This window comes from Callospermophilus lateralis, chromosome 4 (assembly GCF_048772815.1).
Source record: "Callospermophilus lateralis isolate mCalLat2 chromosome 4, mCalLat2.hap1, whole genome shotgun sequence".
Classification (NCBI taxonomy): domain Eukaryota; kingdom Metazoa; phylum Chordata; class Mammalia; order Rodentia; family Sciuridae; genus Callospermophilus; species Callospermophilus lateralis.
In genome coordinates, this window is record NC_135308.1 from 110655032 (window position 1) to 110673540 (window position 18509).

Here is an 18509-nt window from a genome sequence, read left to right on the forward strand (position 1 = left end):
AGTGGTAGTGAGCTCGCTTGGCATGCGTGAGGCACTGGGTTCGATCCTCAGCACCACATAAAAATAAATAAGTGAAATAAAAGTTATTGTGTTCAACTACAACTAAAAAATATGTTTTTAAAAAATTATAGGAAACTTTCAGAAGGTATAGACATGTTCCTTAATTTGATGGTGGTGGTGGTTCCATGACTATATACATATTGAAACTCAAATGGTAACCATTAAATATGTGTGTTTTAAGTCAACTATACCTATATAAGATTGTTAAAACAAAAATGTTCTAGTTTCTGGGTTTTTTATTTTGAATGGGCTCCATTTACTACTGATAACAATATCCAGAGTTCTTTCCTATGACTAGTTCTTAAATCTGCCTTATTTCTTTGCTTCCTATGCTCTTCTCTGTTAAGAGAAGACACATTTGTCACAGGTTGAAAGCCTTTTTTGGTCAAAGGCTTTCTTGATTTTATTCCCCACTATTTTAGGTCTTAAAGCAATTGAATTTCCAATACTTCAAGGTCCAAAGTTTCAGAACATGTGATTGCCTTTCACTTTTGCTAGGAGGAAAAAGGCCACTTCCCTCCTAAGCTCATTTTTATGTCTGTAATGCAGCCAAGAGTGGCTGATACATGCTGGCCATTTGATTCTTTCCAACCCATTCCCCTAGAGCTCTAGGCTCAAGAGCATATGGTGTGCATTTTGTGTTATTTCAGGTGCCAGCTTACAAAATATTTTGTCATTGCACAACGTAACGTTCTACAAAGAGTCTATGGTCTTTCAGTTTAACATTTATTCTTTCACAATATCTTCCCCACTAGCCGGTAAGAATTCTTCTCAGACTTCCTGTCTGATTTCCTGTTAGGTCCTGTTAGATGGCTGGAGATGCAGTGGTGATAACAGTGACTAAGGGACTCCTGGGCTCCTGTTCAGGCAGCTTAGTTTAATAGCACCAGGAGCTTCAGCAGCACAGCTATTTTGGACTTGGTTAACATCATTTCCCCTTTTGCTCCCTGTGTTTATGGCTTCCTGTTTTTTTGTGTTTTTTTGTTTGTTTGTTTGTTTGTTTGTTTAAAGAGAGAGTGAGAGACAGAGAAAGAGTGAGAGAGAATTTTTTAATATTTATTTTTTAGTTTTCGGCGGGCACAACATCTTTGTTTGTATATGGTGCTGAGGATTAAACCCAGGCTGCACGCATGCCAGGAGAGCGCGCTACCGCTTGAGCCACATCCCCAGCCCCTGTGGCTTCCTGTTTTACTAATTTTTTAAGTCATCTTAACGTCTCTTTTCACTGCTTCATCATTTGTGACCCTTTCTTAAATGATTATCTGTATTAAATTCCCTGTATTCAAAATACTTAGAAAAGTTTCTATTTTCCTAACACAAATTTTATTTATTGACACAAATTGATTGACATCCTTTGAATCTCCAATATGCATATTATAATTTCTAGCCACCTGGTTGCTAAGCTAATGCCAAATATTTTTATTGTTGTTTTTGTTTTTGTTATAGCAGTATTCCACTTGCTCTATCAATATCTATATTTGTTAGGGTTAGAAATGCCAATCACAGACCCCAAACTCAGTGAATTAACAAAAGTTATTTCATTGTTCATTACAGAGTCTGGCACGTGTGGGAAGTGGAAGTGCTAGTGTGCTTTGCTCCATGCATTCATTCAGGGACTAGATTGACAAACATCCACCATCTTCAAATTATAGTGGCCAAAATGTCTGGGATTTGTAGGGGATGAAGAGAATGTGGAAGAAAGCACAGAGTATTTTAGAAGGCAGGCCTGGAAGCAATGTCCATCACTACTGTTCATATCTTATTGGCCAGAACTTGATCATATGGCCTGAACAAGTGGCTAGAAATTTGTCTATGTGATCAGGAGACCATAGAATTAGTTTGATAAAACATTGCATTGGCTCTGCCATTAAACAAAACAAAAAAATAAAAAAACAAAAACAAATTCTTTCTATTTATAGTTTGCATGGTATTATATTTTTATATTATATCTTCATCTTTTTAATCTTTTTGTATTCTTAGACTTTAGGTATTCTTCCTTGTAAGTAGCATATATATCATTGATTCAAAAATATGAATTTTTTCATGTTTTAATACATCTGAAATTAGATGTATCAATGAAATTTGATAAAGGCCATATGCCCATGTAACCCACACTCTGGCTGCTTCTAATATCTGCTAATATCCTTTGGTATTATTCAGTTTCACTGTGTTCTGTCTATATAAAGATTCTTTTGTGTATGTGCTAGGGAATTGAACCCAGGGTCTTGTGCATGCTTACAAGCATTTTATCGCTGAGTTAAAATACCCCAGCCTTATATAGGCTTTAAAAATACTAATCTTTTCTTCAAAAATTTTAAAAAATATTTTTTAGTTGTTGATGTACCTTTATTCTTTATTTATTTATATGTTGTACTGAGGATCGAACCCAGTGCCTCACATATGTTAGGCAAGTGCTCTGACACTGAGTCACAACCTCAGCCCCTACAAATACTTACCTTGCTTGAAATTTGTTGCACCTCTTGAATTTGTGTTAATTTGAATTTTTCATTATTTTTTTCTTCTTTTTTTTATTAGTTACACATGACAGTACAATGATCTTGACAATTCATACATTTGAATCAAATGGGGTATAATTTCTCATTTTTCTGATTGTACAGGTTGCAGAATCACATTGGTCATACAGTCACATATATACATACAGCAATAATAATGTCTATTTTATTCTGCTGCCCTTCCTACCCCCTGTATTTTTCATTATTTCTGGAAAATATATCTTTGCTCTGTACTCTTTCTGGAACTCCTATTATGTTTTTCACTCTTCATATATCTTATTCTCTCATTCTTCTCTTTGGTGTTCTGTGTTTCATTTTGGATAATTTCTTCTGATCAATCTTCTACTTCATTAATGTTATCTCGAGCTAAATTTAAACTATTTTTTAAAGTTCATGTTTATTTGTTTATTTTGTGGTGCTGGGGATCCAACCCAGGACCGTGTACATACTCGGCAAGTGCTCTACCACTGAGCTGTGACCCCCCCATCAGCCCTTCTTTGAGATTTTTAAAGGAAATTTTAAGCCAGTACACACTTATAATCCCAGCTAGTTGGGAGGCTCAGGTAGGAGGATCACAAGTTTGAGGCCAACCTGGGAATTTAGGATAACTTGTCTCAAAATAAAAAAAACTGGGGATATAGCTCAGTGTTAGTCTGCTTGTTGTTGCTATGATGAAGAAACCCAAAAAAAAAAAAAAAAAAAAAAAAACAACTAACTTAAAGGAGGAAAGATTTATTTTTGGCTCACATTTTCAGAGGTTTCAGTCCATGATCAGCTGGCTCTATGAGCCTGTTGTGAGGCAGAGCATCAATGCAGGGACTGAAAGAGCATGGTGGAGCTGAGTTGTTTACCTCATGACATCCAGAAAGCAAAGAGATAGAGATCAAGAGATTGAGAGGGGAAAGAGAGAGAGAGAGAGAGAGAGAGAGAGAGAGAACAACATTTTGCACACTGGAGATGAGATATAGTCTCCAAGGAAATGCCCCAAAGGACTCACATCCTTCTACTAGATTCTACCACCTACAGTTTCCACATCTTGCAATAATGCCATCAAACATGAATTCACCAATACATTAATCTACTATTGAGATCAGAGCTCTCATGAGCCAATCCCTTCCTAGAAGCCTCAGTCTGAACACTGCTGCACTGGGCATCAAGCCTTCAACACATGAGCTTTTTGGGGGGACATTCCAGACCTAAACTATAACAGTGGTAGAGTGCTTGTCTAGCTTGAGCAAGGTACTGGATTTAATCCCTAGTGCTGGAGGAAAAGTTAAATGGAACAATTCACAGTCAATAGTATAATGCACCCCTAGGTACCCATTCACTGCTTCGACCAGGATAAAATATATTTAATTTTGTCTTATCTATACCTCAGCACTTCCCCTTAGACTCCCACAGGATTATTAATGAAGATCCCATACTTTATGCCATTCTATTGATAGACATGAATATGTATCTCTAAGAGTTAAGGATCATTTCAAAAAACATAACCACAATAACTATTATTACATCTAACAAAATTTAATAATTTATTAAAATCACATAGCATTCTGTGTCCAAATTTCCCTAATTGATTCATAAAACTCTGTGTGTGTGTGTGTGTGTGTGTGCGCGCGCACACGCGCGCATACACATGCACACTGGGGATTGAACTCAGGGTCTTGTGCATGCTAGGTAGGTGCTCTACCACTGAGTTATACCCAGGTCCTTTGAAGTCTTTTTATAACTAGTGTGATTTAGGATCAAAACGAAATCTATATATTATATTTGCTTGATTCTCTTTTAATGCACAAAATTCTCCTCTTTTGTTCCTTTGCAATGTATTTATTGAAAAAACTGGGACATTGATCCTATTTGTCCCTTATTACATTCTGTGGTGTCATTTAACACAATCTCCTGTTTCTCATATTTCCTATAAAATGGTGTTTATGTTTAGTCTTCCTTTTTTAACAACAGTCCTTCATAGATAATGGTTCATACTTCCTTCTGTTTTTTTGTTTTTTGTTTTGTTTTGAAATGGGGTCCTGATGTGTTGCCCAGATGGCCTTGAACTCAGAATCTTCTCATTTCAGACTCCCTAGTTGCTGGGATTACAAGCATGCATCAGAATACCCACCTATACTTCCTAATGTATCACCTCAAGAAGCACTGATTCCCTCCTTTCATGATGTTAAGTTTGGTCAGTGTATTCACACAGTGTCAGCTTGATTCACCCTTAAGTCTCTTATTTTTTGGCATCATTGAAAATTGCCACCTAGATCATTTATTCCATTAGAATTGTGAAATCATGACATTACAGTTTGAGCATGACTAATCCCAAAATTCAAAATCTGAAATGATCCAAAATCCAAAACTTTTTGAGTGCCAATATGATGATGACTTGCACAATAGAAAATTCCACCCCTAGCCTCATGTGACAGGTTGCAGTCAAAATGCAGATGCAATGAAAAAGTATTGTAGAAAATTATCTTCAGACAATGTGTTTAAGGTTATTTTATATGTTGTATATGAAACAAGGCATTTCATTTTTAGACTTGGGATCCCATCCCTGAGATATCTCATTATGTATTTAAAAATATTCCAGAATCTAAAAAAAAAAACCCCATAATCTGAAGTACTTCTGAAGATCCTGAGCATATCAGATAAGGGAGATTAAATTTGTATATTACACTTTCTGTACTTATTACCTGAAATTCGTTTTTTCTTTTCTTTTTTTTTTTTAGAGAGAGAGAGAGAGATAGTTAGAGAAATTTTTTAGTATTTATTTTTTAGTTTTTCGGCGTACACAACATCTTTGTTTGTATGAGGTGCTGAGGATCGAACTGGGCTGCACGGATGCCAGGTGAGCGCGCTACCGCTTGAGCCACATCCCCAGCCCCTAGTTGGAATTCTTCTATGAAGAATAATTGCTTTGCTGCTGAGTCACATTTATTTTTTTTATTTTGAGACAGGGTCTCACTAAATTGCTGAGGCTGTGGCCTGGAACTCCCGGAGGCCTGGAGTTGCTTGGGTTCCAGGCTTGTGAATTCACCATACCGGGTGAATAATTGCTTCTTAAACTAGCTACCTTATCCATTCAGCTTTTTTTTTTAACTTGTTCTAATTAGTTATACAAGTCAGTAGAATGTGTTTTGACACATTGTACACAAATGGAGCACAACTTTTCTAGCTGAACATGGTGTAGAGTCCACTGGTAGTATAATCATAAATGCACATAGGGTAATAATGTCCCTCTCATTCCACTGTTTCTCATTTTCATTTCTAGAGCTTTTGTTTTAAATGTGCTATATTTGCTTTTGTGATTTCTTTTTTTTCTAATATATATATATATATTTTTTTTCTAATATACTTTCAAGTCTCTTTTATTTCTAAACAGAGTAAGCATAATTGTTTTATAACTCATGTCATATGATTACAATATCTGAAGTCTTGTTTTCTCTTCTGGTTATAATTTATGGTGTCTTGTTCCTTGTGTATTTAGATTTTATTATTATTATTATGAGCTACTAATTTTCCTTAGAAAATGATTTATAGTTCTTTGGTGCCTAGGATGAGAGGACATTTGCCTAGAGTTTGCTTTGGAGCATTCCACATTCCTCTGCAGAATCACCTTAAACTCAATTTATAGACTGAGATTTTGTTTGTTTTTTGTTTTTAAAATCAGATTATGAAGATTGGCAGCCATTATGAAGTCAAACAACAACAAGTGCTGGCGAGGATGTGGGGAAAAGGGTACACTTGTACATTGCTGGTAGGACTGCAAATTGGTGTGGCCAATTTGGAAAGCAGTATGGAGATTCCTGGGAAAGCTGGGAATGGAACCACCATTTGACCCAGTTATTCCTCTTCTCGGACTATTCCCTGAAGACCTTAAAAGAGCATACTATAGGGATACTGCTACATCGATGTTCATAGCAGCACAATGCACAATAGCTAGACTGTGGAACCAACCTAGATGGCCTTCAATAGATGAATGGATTAAAAAAATGTGGCATTTATACACAATGGAGTATTACTCAGCACTAAAAAATGACAAAATCATGGCATTTACAGGGAAATGGATGGCATTAGAGCAGATTATGCTAAGTGAAGCTAGCCAATCCCTAAAAAACAAATGCCAAATGTCTTCTTTGATATAAGGAGAGCAACTAAAAACAGAGCAGGGAGGAAGAGCATGAGAAAAAGATTAACATTAAACAGGGACGAGAGGTGGGAGGGAAAGGGAGAAAGAAGGGAAATTGCATGGAAATGGAAGGAGACCCTCACTGTTATACAAAATTACATATAAGAGGAAGTGAGGGGAAAGGGGGAAAAAAACAAGGGAGAGAAATGAATTACAGTAGTTGGGGTAGAGAGAGAAGATGGGAGGGGAGGGGAGGGGAGGGGGGATAGTAGAGGATAGGAAAGGCAGCAGAATACAACAGTCACTAGTATGGCAGTATGAAAAAACGTGGATGTGTAACCGATGTGATTCTCCAAACTGTATACGGGGTAAAAATGGGAGTTCACAACCCACTTGAATCAAATGTATGAAATATGTCAAGAGCTTTGTAATGTTTTGAACAACCAATAATAAAAAATAAAAAAATAAAAAGGACTCCAGTAAAAAACTAATAAAATCAGATTATGGTCTGGGGATATAGATCAGTTGGTAGACTGTTTGCCTCACATGCACAAGGCCCTCTGTTCAATCCCCAGCACCATACACACACAAATTCAGATTTCAAGTTTCTTTTTAAAAATTTTTTTTAGTTGTCAGTAAACCTTTACTTTATTTTATTAATATGCAGTGCTGACATCAATATTTATAGCAGCACAATTCATAATAGCTAAATTGTGGAACCAACCTAGATGCCCTTTAGTAGATGAATGGAAAATATATATATATATATATACACAGTGGAATATTACTCAGCAATAAAAGAGAATAAAATCATTGCATTTGCAGGTAAATGGATGGAGTTGGAGAATATAATGCTAAGTGAAGCTAGCCAATTGCTAATGAAAGACCCTAGCCCAGTAACCCCAGGCCCAATTGCAAAACCATCAGGGCGTGTTGCAGACCCACGAAAACCCACGGAGATGTTTATCTGATAATCAGTTAAGGGTAGCCAGTTGTGAAAGAACAGGATGGTTGGAAAAGAACAAAAAAAACTAGGTCCCAGGGCATTCTTAGGCAAATAGGAACTGATAACATAAAGTGAAGAACAACTTTGCCCTTTAGGTAATCTATATGCTGGGTTCAAAATAACCAATAAGAAACCTGTTGCTTACCGCGAGCGCGAAACCTGCCCCTTTATCCTATAAAAGACCTGTACCCCAAAGCCCGGTGTGCCAGTTCACCAAAGCTCTGGCTGAGGTTTTGCTGAGCACCCGCAGGCGCCTGTGTATCAATAAATTGCCTCATGTTTTTTGCAGCCAGTGTCTCGTGCGTTCTTCCTTGGACAGGGAGTCGGAGGGTCTTTCATGTGGAGGTCCCACCGAGATTCCCCTGTACCCCCGTCCGGATCCCTGCCCGAGGAACACCCGGCAACCACTGGGAGGTAAGCTGGCCAGCTCGTGTCATTTTGTGTCTCTTTTGTTCTATGTTTGCAGTCTTCGGTCGTTATCTGTCTGTGCGCGGCGTCTGTACGATTACGCGTAATCGCTCTGTTTTCTGGGCAGCTCGAGAAGGAGTTGACGAACTCGGACTTCTCACCTGCCACCCTGGGAGACGTCCCAGGGATTCCTGCCACCCTGGGAGACGTCCCAGGGTTCTGAGTGGATTGCCTGTAGTAAAGTATTTTGTGAAGTATTTGGTAAAGTATTTTGTAGCTGACGGATCCGTCTGAGCCTTTAGTTTCTGGGTAGCAATCCATAACGTGCTGCGAATTTTGTGGCCGCGCTGCGAATTTTGTGTTATGTGTTTCTCTTGTCCTGTCTGTCCCCAGCCCAAAACCCTGGCAAGAGAACTAATCTCCCAATCTGGGGTTGTCAGACCCAATCTGAGGGGGATGCTCCCCCAATCCATTTGTCTGAAGGGAAGGCCCCAGTTGGCTTGGGGCCAGCACCCACTTTCATTTTTTTGACAATCTGAAAAGGGAATCTATGTCTTTGTGTGTCTCTGTGTGTCTTTTTATGTCTCTGTTTAGTGTGGTGGCATTGTTTTACTTTGGACTGATGCAGAGTCCCAAATTCCAATCTGCCTTAGAGGTGTGGAGATAACTTTAGCTAAATTTTAACCTAAATTGTAAGCGAGATTAGGGAAGCAGTGTTTTCTTTTCTTCCCGTAGTTGGCTTGCGTGCACCCACTGCGGTTAAGAAATGCCTGCTGGGGATCTAAAAACTTTGATAACTCGCTTTAACTTTTCTCAAAACCCTGTCCTTATTATTAAATTGGCATTAATTGGCTTTGGGAATGGGAGCCGAACTTTCAGTCATAAATTCTGTCCCAGACCGAGATTCTACACCGAGGTAAGTGCACGCACCCCATGTCTGTTTGAGGTGCATCTTTCTCTCTCTTTCTTTCTGGAGGTAAGGTGGGCACCCGACGGCTACATAAACGCAATTAGTGCAGCCGCCACTCTTCAAGACTTGGGTGAGAGGTTTCTCGGCCTAGGCAGCTCTTAATCACCTGTTCAATACAGAGCAGGCATGTTGGGTTCTGCCAAAGCCGCTTCCAACTTTTCTGTCTGGGCCCGGAGAGCAATTGGCGTGAATACACAGTGTCTGGAATCCCGATCTGCTTTGGATGCGTGGAGGTGGAGGAAGGAGTTTGGAACAACTGCAGAATTCTGGTCTGGGCTACTCTCAGACAATTCTTAAGGTTCCTTTCTCTTGAGCCCCCTCCCGACAGCCCTAAGGGGTATCTAGGGTGATCGGTAGATGAATGGCACTGAGGGAAAGCCCCAATCACATTTGCCTCTGTATGGGCTACGTAATACTCCCAACCTCGCATCCATTCCTCCTGGATGCTCCCCTTCCTTCGCAGGTCAGAATATTAGCAAATCAGGTTGCAGGACTAAGAAAGGCACGGGATAATTAGCAAAATCTGCCCAGGTTCCCTAAGACGCATAGGTGACTTTTAATAGTCTGTTTTACCACCCCAATGTTTAAAATGAGCTGTGTTCTTTAAGCTGCTAGAGAGGCATTTTTAGAATCAACTCCTCAGGTAATCTGCTAGTCTACAGAGCAAAGGCAACAAAAGAGAGCATGTTTCTCTTTATTTACAAAAAGGAAATGGTGTGAGGTGCTGTATGTTCAAATTTTCGTTGCTCTAAGGGAAAATCCTAAATTATGCCAACAGTGTAAAGTAGACTTAGCTATGATATCTGCCATGAAAAAAAAAAAAAATCTTGGACTCACTGGGAAAAGAATCAAGAGAAAAATTTGAGCCGATCAAAGTACATACCCTCTTCCCCCTTCAAGACCTAAGGCAGATAAAAACTGAGTCTACTGGAAAGTTAGGAGATATGCCAGATTGCCTGGGATTGGGTCTATCCAAAGGTGCTAATCCTATAAGTAAAGGGGAAACTGAGGATTTCCCAGCAGCTGCCAGAGCCATCTTCGCTCTGGGGAATTTCCTCATTCTTTCCCTGCACTGCAAATTACTCCACCTGAATGCAGTAAAGTCAGTCACACTGAGGCCCTTAATTTTACACCTATAGTTGCCCCTATGTGAAAACATCTGGTCCACTCATGGGGAAATCTATGGTGCCACTGATAGGAGTCATAATTAAATGGAAGTTCAAAACCTGGAGAGATATTTTCTTATCTAGTTGTCTGATTATTTCTTGGGGATAATCTAGGCTAAATGTGTGTCTAAAAGATGATGTTTCATTGTAACATCTGGTATCTAAATGAGTTTGAAGCATTGCACAATCTTGCAGTTAAAAGTTAGGGTTAGGTAATTGTTTAGTTTGTGATTTCAGATAATTCATGCCAGAGAACTTAGATACTTAGGATAGAAAATTAAAAGAACTCTACTCCCAAGTTGGCAAGTAACTCCTAATCATTCACTTTTATTTTTTCATCAATTTTGAACTGGGTAGCCTGAAAAGATTTCACTAGGTGTACCAGTGCCTTAATTTGGACAAGGATAGTAAATTATGATTTGGTATCTGTTCCCCTTAGTGTGTAAGATTCAGGAAAAAAAAATGTTAGATTGAGATGTTGGTCTGGCTTATTAAAATAACATTGAATAGCAACAGTTTTGGAAATTTTTAAAGCTTAATTTTAAATATACATGGTAGTGTGTGGTTCTCTTTTTTAAGATTTTTTTTCCAGGTGATTTAATGTAACTTAGTACTACTTTAGAAACTTCAGAACAAAGAAAGTGGATTAATGATCCTGAAGGGATCTCTTCTGATGGTAGCTTTATATTATTAAGTAAGATCCTATTTTCAGTTTTGTGTGAGCAAGTTTTTCTAGTGTAAAAAGATATAAAGATATAAAATTTTGAGAATTGCATCTTAAACTTGTATCATAATTTTCAACATCCAAACCTGGAAATTATGACTTATGGTTAAAATGCCTTAGGCATGAGGTTTCTGCTCAGAATTCCAGTTTCCCCAGTTTTCCCAGACCTCAGCCAGGACTTAAATTGATATGCAAATAAAAGAAGCCTGGAGCACTCAGTAGGAGACAGATCTTTTACCTGAACTCAAACTAGACCAAACCAAAAAGTAAATTGTATGGCATTTACTAATTACTGGCCAGTCAATTTTTTCTAGGATTTTTGCTTTTTCCTTAGATTTTGTATTTTTTGTTTTTGAGCTCATGATTTTGATCCTACAGACAAGTTAATGTTTTTCTGATAAGTTCTATTTTTGATCAACTATGGAGTTTTTAAACATTGCAATGAGATATCACCCGAGAAAGCAACAAGGCCTTTACTATTGTGTTGTGTTACACTTGTGTTACGTGTTGTATGTCAGTATGTCTGTATGTGTGTATGTTCATATATCATGCAGTGATATAACAATTGGCAGATGAGGAGCGCTCATGAAAAATTTTAAAAATGGATCCAAATATCTTTGACTCACGTGATTCAAATGGTTCAATTTAAATTAGGTAAACAGATGAAAGTAAAGATGTCTTTAAAATTAAGCTTATAAGTTTTTCTAGGTGTTCAAAAATAAAACCTAACAAAATGTTTATGTCTATAAAATAATCTGATTAAATTCAAAATTTACAAGTATTGTTTCAAAATGTGAACAGAAGGAGGTTAACAGATAAAAAAGAGAAACTAGAAGGTTCTAGGTATGGATTTCATAGAGGGAAAATGTGTTTCTGGATAAGAGTCTATATGATTAAGTAATTAAGAGGGTTTAAGTAAATGATATAAAGAAGGTCTGTGTAAGTTGCTTATAAGTGTAAGTTTTTGAGCAAGTAATCTTAAAGAAATTAAACAGCTGGTTAAACAAGTGTTATTGTTTTAGAGAATTGTGCTATGTTATCTCTTTAAAAGCTAAACTTGGTTAATATAAAAACATCAATGTAATTGGTACTATTAATGTGTTCACATCTTCCAGGTATACAAGTCTGTTAGGTAGAAGCTTTAGAAAGAGCATTATATCAAGCTGTGTTCTAAAGTTGTATGGTAATTTTAGGCTTAAAAGAAAGACATGTTGGAGATATAATTAAATCATTTGTGTTCTATAACTGGGCTTGTTATCAATAAGATACGTACAGTTCTATGTTACCTTTTTACACTGAGATACAACTTAAGTGTATTTTTAAGTTAATGAGGGCTTAATCTGTGTAAAGGTTTTATTGTAAAACACAAAAGTACTTTGCTACTTTTCTACAAAAGGTTAGAAGCTTTCAGCCTTTCTTTAATTCATGTTTTAGATGTGATATTATGTTGTGTTTGCTCAAGTTCACAACAATTTATGTAAACTTTATAAAATGATGTCTAAAAAAAAGCAAAGATCAGTCTCAGAACTGCAGTACTTAAGATTTATGAAGAACCCCGCCTTACTTGAGATAAAGCTCTATGTCCCATCCCACTATGTGTAAAAGTAACTATAAAAAAATAGGCTAGATTTCAGTACATTTAAAGTTGTGTCCAAAGGTTAGTTTTTGTCATGATTACCAGGATCTCAAACAGGGGATTATAATGTATAACTCTGCCAAAATTCAAGGTAGCTATTATATAAACTAAATATGTTTTTACTCTTTGATAATTTTATCTTATAGTTTTCAAAATGGCTTAAAGATTGCCTGTTAATGTTTTGAAGAGGTACTGATTTAAGAACTCACAACCTGGGTTAATGTAAGATAAAGAGTTATCACCTACAGGATAGAGAGATAGACATTAAAGCCCAGTGCTCTTAATATAAGGCTGTTAACTTATTTGCTAGATGTTTAAGATCAAGTTTTAAAATTAAAAATTTGGATTTTGCCCTCTGAGTCAGTCTGAGTCAAGGGATAGGGGAATTTTCCTAAGGGCTCTGCAACTCTAGGCCACATAACCTCCTGAACAGGGAGATTAATGAGACCAGTGGAGGACAGAAAGCCAATCAGTGCATTTGTTGTGAAGAGGAGGATTATCAGAAAAGGGAGACATCCCTGATGCTTCCAAGGGAAGCCACATGGTCAAGCAAGGCCTGGACCCATCCTAGCGCAAATGGCACTAGCAGATCTGAAAAGCTGCTGTAAGTTCCTGAGGACTCCCAAGGAAACTCAGCTGACTGTTAACAATAGATAGAAACAAAAGTCAGTTTGACTTGCTTCATCTTAAACACTTAGCAAAGACAGTCAAAGCCAAAACACAGCTATTCCTGGACATTTTAAATAAAATAATAGTTAAATGTAACTTCCATAAATAAGTAAACTGGAGGCTTCAAAAGAGATTCTCAGACAGGAATGCCTGATAACTATCAAAAGGAACTGCCAGAGTAGTTTTTAGTTCAAGGCCTTTATTTCTAACCTACACAGGTAGGAATGGTGTTTGCTAGTATGGTTATCCAGCCTTAAGTAACAGAATTAAAAATTTCTCTATTAGACACAGAGGTCATACTAGTAAAAGGATTTTGCAAGCTCAGATGACATTAAATTATTAAACTGTGTCTTAAGGGGAAGGACATCTGTAACCCTAAAAGTTAAATGTTATGTTTACAGTCCTGGTAACTGAGGATGTTAAAGCCTGATGAGGGAACTTATGTATAGTGACATGTTCCAGCTTTTGCAACACTTATTCAGTACTCATGGTTTTTGTTTCTCTCATAGAAACACCCATCCCCAGATGACAACCTGTTTTTCCCCAACCAGACCTCAAATGGAACTGACTTCTAAAAGGGAACTCACGTCCCCCAAGTCACCCCCCACGTCTTCAAGCCCCCTCATGTTTGACACCCCTTTTTCAGCTCTGAAGCAGCCAGAACGAGTCGTCGCCCCTTCTCCACACAGCAATAAAGTTTCTAAAATTAGGGGGGGAACAAAGCCAAAAGTGGATAGGCAGTGTAGATAGCTAAATCGAGTCAGGTTGGATCTAGGAGGCCAATTTTAAGTAAGTCTGGGAAGTTAAAGACTGTCCCCTGAGGATTACTGTTTACCAAGATGTAGAGCCAGCCCAAATAGGCCCCCAACTGAGGGAACCATGATTGGTTCCCAAGTTTCCAGACAAAGGGGGGAATGAAAGACCCTAGCCCAGTAACCCCAGGCCCAATTGCAAAACCATCAGGGCATGTTGCAGACCCACGCAAACCCACGGAGATGTTTATCTGATAATCAGTTAAGGGTAGCCAGTTGTGAAAGAACAGGATGGTTGGAAAAGAACAAAAAAACTAGGTCCCAGGGCATTCTTAGGCAAATAGGAACTGATAACATAAAGTGAAGAACAACTTTGCCCTTTAGGTAATCTATATGCTGGGTTCAAAATAACCAATAAGAAACCTGTTGCTTACCGCGAGCGCGAAACCTGCCCCTTTATCCTATAAAAGACCTGTACCCCAAAGCCCGGTGTGCCAGTTCACCAAAGCTCTGGCTGAGGTTTTGCTGAGCACCCGCAGGCGCCTGTGTATTAATAAATTGCCTCATGTTTTTTGCAGCCAGTGTCTCGTGTGTTCTTCCTTGGACAGGGAGTCGGAGGGTCTTTCACTAAGAGCCACAGCCAAGTAATATGATGCATGGCATTTTTGGTTGAAAGGTGACACTAGCAAGCCATTGAGATGATATGATTATGTTAAGATTTACATTCATATGAATATTGGACTCCTGCTGTTCACCTGGGCCTGCTGCGGGACTCCTGGAGGGTTCCCATTGGTTGGGGAGGTGCAGTAGGAGGGAATTCCGGGGGAGGAACTTGCTCTGGGGTTCCGCGGGGGAGAATGCCGAGTGCAATCTTCCGAGGCTCGTATGGGGCATTGGCGGCAGTTTCAAAAAATAAAGTTTGTTCCTGCTTGAGTGACTCGTGATTTTGTGCCCAGCCAGACTGCGGCAGCCAATCCCCAAAAAACAAATGTCAAATGTTTTCTCTGATATAAGGAGGCTGATTCATAGTGGGGTAGGGAGGGGGAGCATGGGATAAATAGAGGAACTCTAGATAGGGCAGAGGGGTGAGAGGGAAAGGGAGGGGGCATGGGGTTAGAAATGATGGTGGAATGTGGTGTTCATCATTATCCAAAGTAGATGTGTGAAGGCATGAATGGTGTGAATATACTTTGTATACAACCAGAGATATGAAAAATTGTGCTCTATATGTATAATATGAATTGTTGTGCATTCTGCCGTCATATATAACAAATTAGAATTTAAAAATTTAAAAAATATGCAATGCTGAGACTTGAACCTAGTGCCTCACACATGCTAAAAGAACTCTACCGCTGAGCTATGACCCTACCCCCCTTCAAGTTTCTTTAAGGACCTACTGTGGTTATTAATACCACCATTCTCCATTGGATACCACAGCAATTTTTCTTGAGAATGCAGAGGGGAGGGAAGGTTCCCAGCAGGGAGGATCTCTTAGATTTTGCAGGTCAAGTGGCTCTTTCATCTTTTCCTCTATAACACAGACAGGTAAGCAAAGTTCATCATCTGCCCTCTTAAATATGACTGCATTGTTTTGAATACCTCTAGTTTCCTGACTTCATTTAGATTGTGACCTGTTAATTATTTACTTTCTTTTTGGATTCTTGTATGCTTTTCAGAAGACATTTCCATTTTCCCATAATTTTTAGTTATTTTAGAAATACCCGGGATTCCACCTCTTGGGTCCCCTTCTTCCTCTGGGAGAAGTCTTTTCTGCTGTCCTTTAATAAACTTCTAATTTCTACTCTGAAAAAAAAAAAAAAAAAAAAAAAGGGCTGGGGATGTGGCTCAAGTGGTAGCGCGCTCGCCTGGCATGCGTGCGGCCCGGGTTCGATCCTCAGCACCACATACAAGCAAGGATGTTGTGCCCACTGATAACTAAAAAATGAATATTGAAATTCTCTCTCTCGCTACCTCTCTCTACCTCTCTCTCTTTAAAAAAAGATATATATTAGAAATACCCACTACATCAAAGAAAACATAATTCTGTTGTTTTTCCAACCCAACCTTTTATTTTCTTCACAGTTAATAGTTGTCTTTTCTCCCTCCTTAGTTTTTTACCTACCTATCACCAATATGTCTCTGGACTGTCTTCTGATTAGGCAAATTTCTTCTCTATAAGTTGAAATGCAACAGGTATCCTATCAATTTTATTTTCTTAAAGAAAGCACTTCCAAACCTTTCGGCTCTAATTTTGATGAGTTGATATCTAGTTCTGTAGTACATTTTGATGTCTACTTTCATCATTGCCCTGGGGATTTCCTTTGTTTTTCTTTTTTCTTTCTTTCTTTCTTATTTTATTTTTGTATGGGGCAGGGGGTTAGTCGGGGGATTGAACCCAGGGGTGCCTAACCAATGAGTCATGTTCCCAGCCCTTTTTAAAATTTTATTAGAGACAGGGTCTCACTGAATTGCTTTGTGCCTCACTAAGTTGCTGAGGCTGGCTGTGCACTTGGATACCTTCCTGCCTCAGCCTTCCCAGCAGCTGGGATTACAGCTGTGAGTCACCATGCCTGGCTTGGAGATTTCTTTTGTATCTCTTTTGGATCCTGATTCTTGGATAACTTGCATGTCTCTTTTTTGGTTTGCTAATTTGTCTTGATGTAATAAATCCTCTCCAACCTTTCTGAAAAACAGTGCATGGAATATTAATATTTTGAGACATATTGCATATCTGCAATAGTCTAGCTTACAATTAAACCATAGTTTGGCTCAATGTAGGATTCCAGGTTGAAAATAATTTTCCTCAAAAATTTGAAGGCAATTTCTATCATCTTCTAGATCCCGGTATTGATGAGTTGGTATGCTTACTGCTATTCTGACTTTTGATCTGTTTCTGCAACTTGATCTTTTCCTCTGTAAGCTTTTAAAAATTTTTTTCTATCTTCTTGTGTTCTGAAATTCTATAATGATGTGACTTGGAATGGGATTGATTTGATATGCTGGATACCTAGTTTGCCTTTGGAGACTCATTTCTTCAGGGAAAGACATTTATTTTTTTATTTTATTTTTTAGATACTGGGAATTGAACTCAAAAGCACTTTACCACTGACTTACATTCCCAGACCTTATATATATATTTTTTATTTTGAGATAGGATCTCGCTAAGATACAGGGCTGGCCTCAAACTTGATATGCTCCTGCCTCAGTCTACAGAGTGGCTGGGATTTCAGGCATGAGTCACCATGGAAGGCTAGCAATCTACTTATAAATTACTTATTTCTTCCTTTCAATTCTCTGTTTTCTTTCTGGAATTCTTGTTATTTATATGTTTAACTTTCTGAACTGATCCTCTAATTTTTATCAATTTTATCTTAAAGTAGAACAAATTTTATTCTCTATATTCTTTCTCTTGAATTTTTCTCTTATTGTGGTTTTGATATTCAAGAGTTCTTTTTGCCTATCTGAATAGGAGTTACTTTAAAAATAGCTTTTCATTGTTACTTTATAAATTCACTGTATTATTTTTTCTGAATACATTGATGACATATTTGAACTTTTCTTTTTATTTCTAGTCTTTTTTTCTCCTTTGCAATATCTGTTTCCTCTAATTTGCTTTTTTCTTTCTTGTTTTCTGGGTTTCTTTCTTGTATATTAAAGACTTTTCTTAAATATCTAGTGATGCTTGGCTGTCTGCTTATGGTTGATTAAGGACATTAAAAAGCTGTTTGGAAAGTGTGTGAGGGCTGCGGTATAAAAGTCAAGGGCTTAATAGTAGGATTCATTGTCTATTTCATTAAGAAAATCCTCATGAGAGTATCTCTGGGATTTTTCTCCTGGGCTGGTGAGATTCCCTAGAGAAGGTTTTCCAAAGCTATATTCATGCTCTTGTTAATCTTTTTTTAGGAATCCATTTTCTCAGGTTTGCTAAACCAGTCACTATTCCTGTTTGCTTTACAGTTTCCAAAATGTTGTTGCTGTTGTCTCCTTTCTCTCCTTATTCTTGGGGGTTTATACCTTGTGGGCTGGATAATATTAGGTGCATTCACCCACATAAAGCCCTAATCCTCACAAATAATGGAAGACCCATTATTTCTTTAGGATAATTTTATTGGAGGACAACTGCAGGATCGTGTAGAAAGGTACTGACACAATTATCTGATTGCCCTAGAATAAGTAATACGGATATATGACAAAAGGTATGGTTTTGTATGGTAACTGTCTTGCAAAAATATTAAATAATTTCCAGGGGTGCTCCACACACCCACCCATCCGCCTCAATACTCCGCCCGGCGGGGGCGGGATACATTGCAAGAAAGGTCTGAAAAACTAAGAAAAATGCGCATGACAGCTGGGCTAGGCCAGAGAAAAATTGCTTAAAAGAACCCAGAGCATAGGCCACGCCTCTCTGAAACTGATAGAGAGGGTGGGGGTTTAACCTCGCTGATGATTGGTTGATCTCTCTGACCAATCACGCGCAGC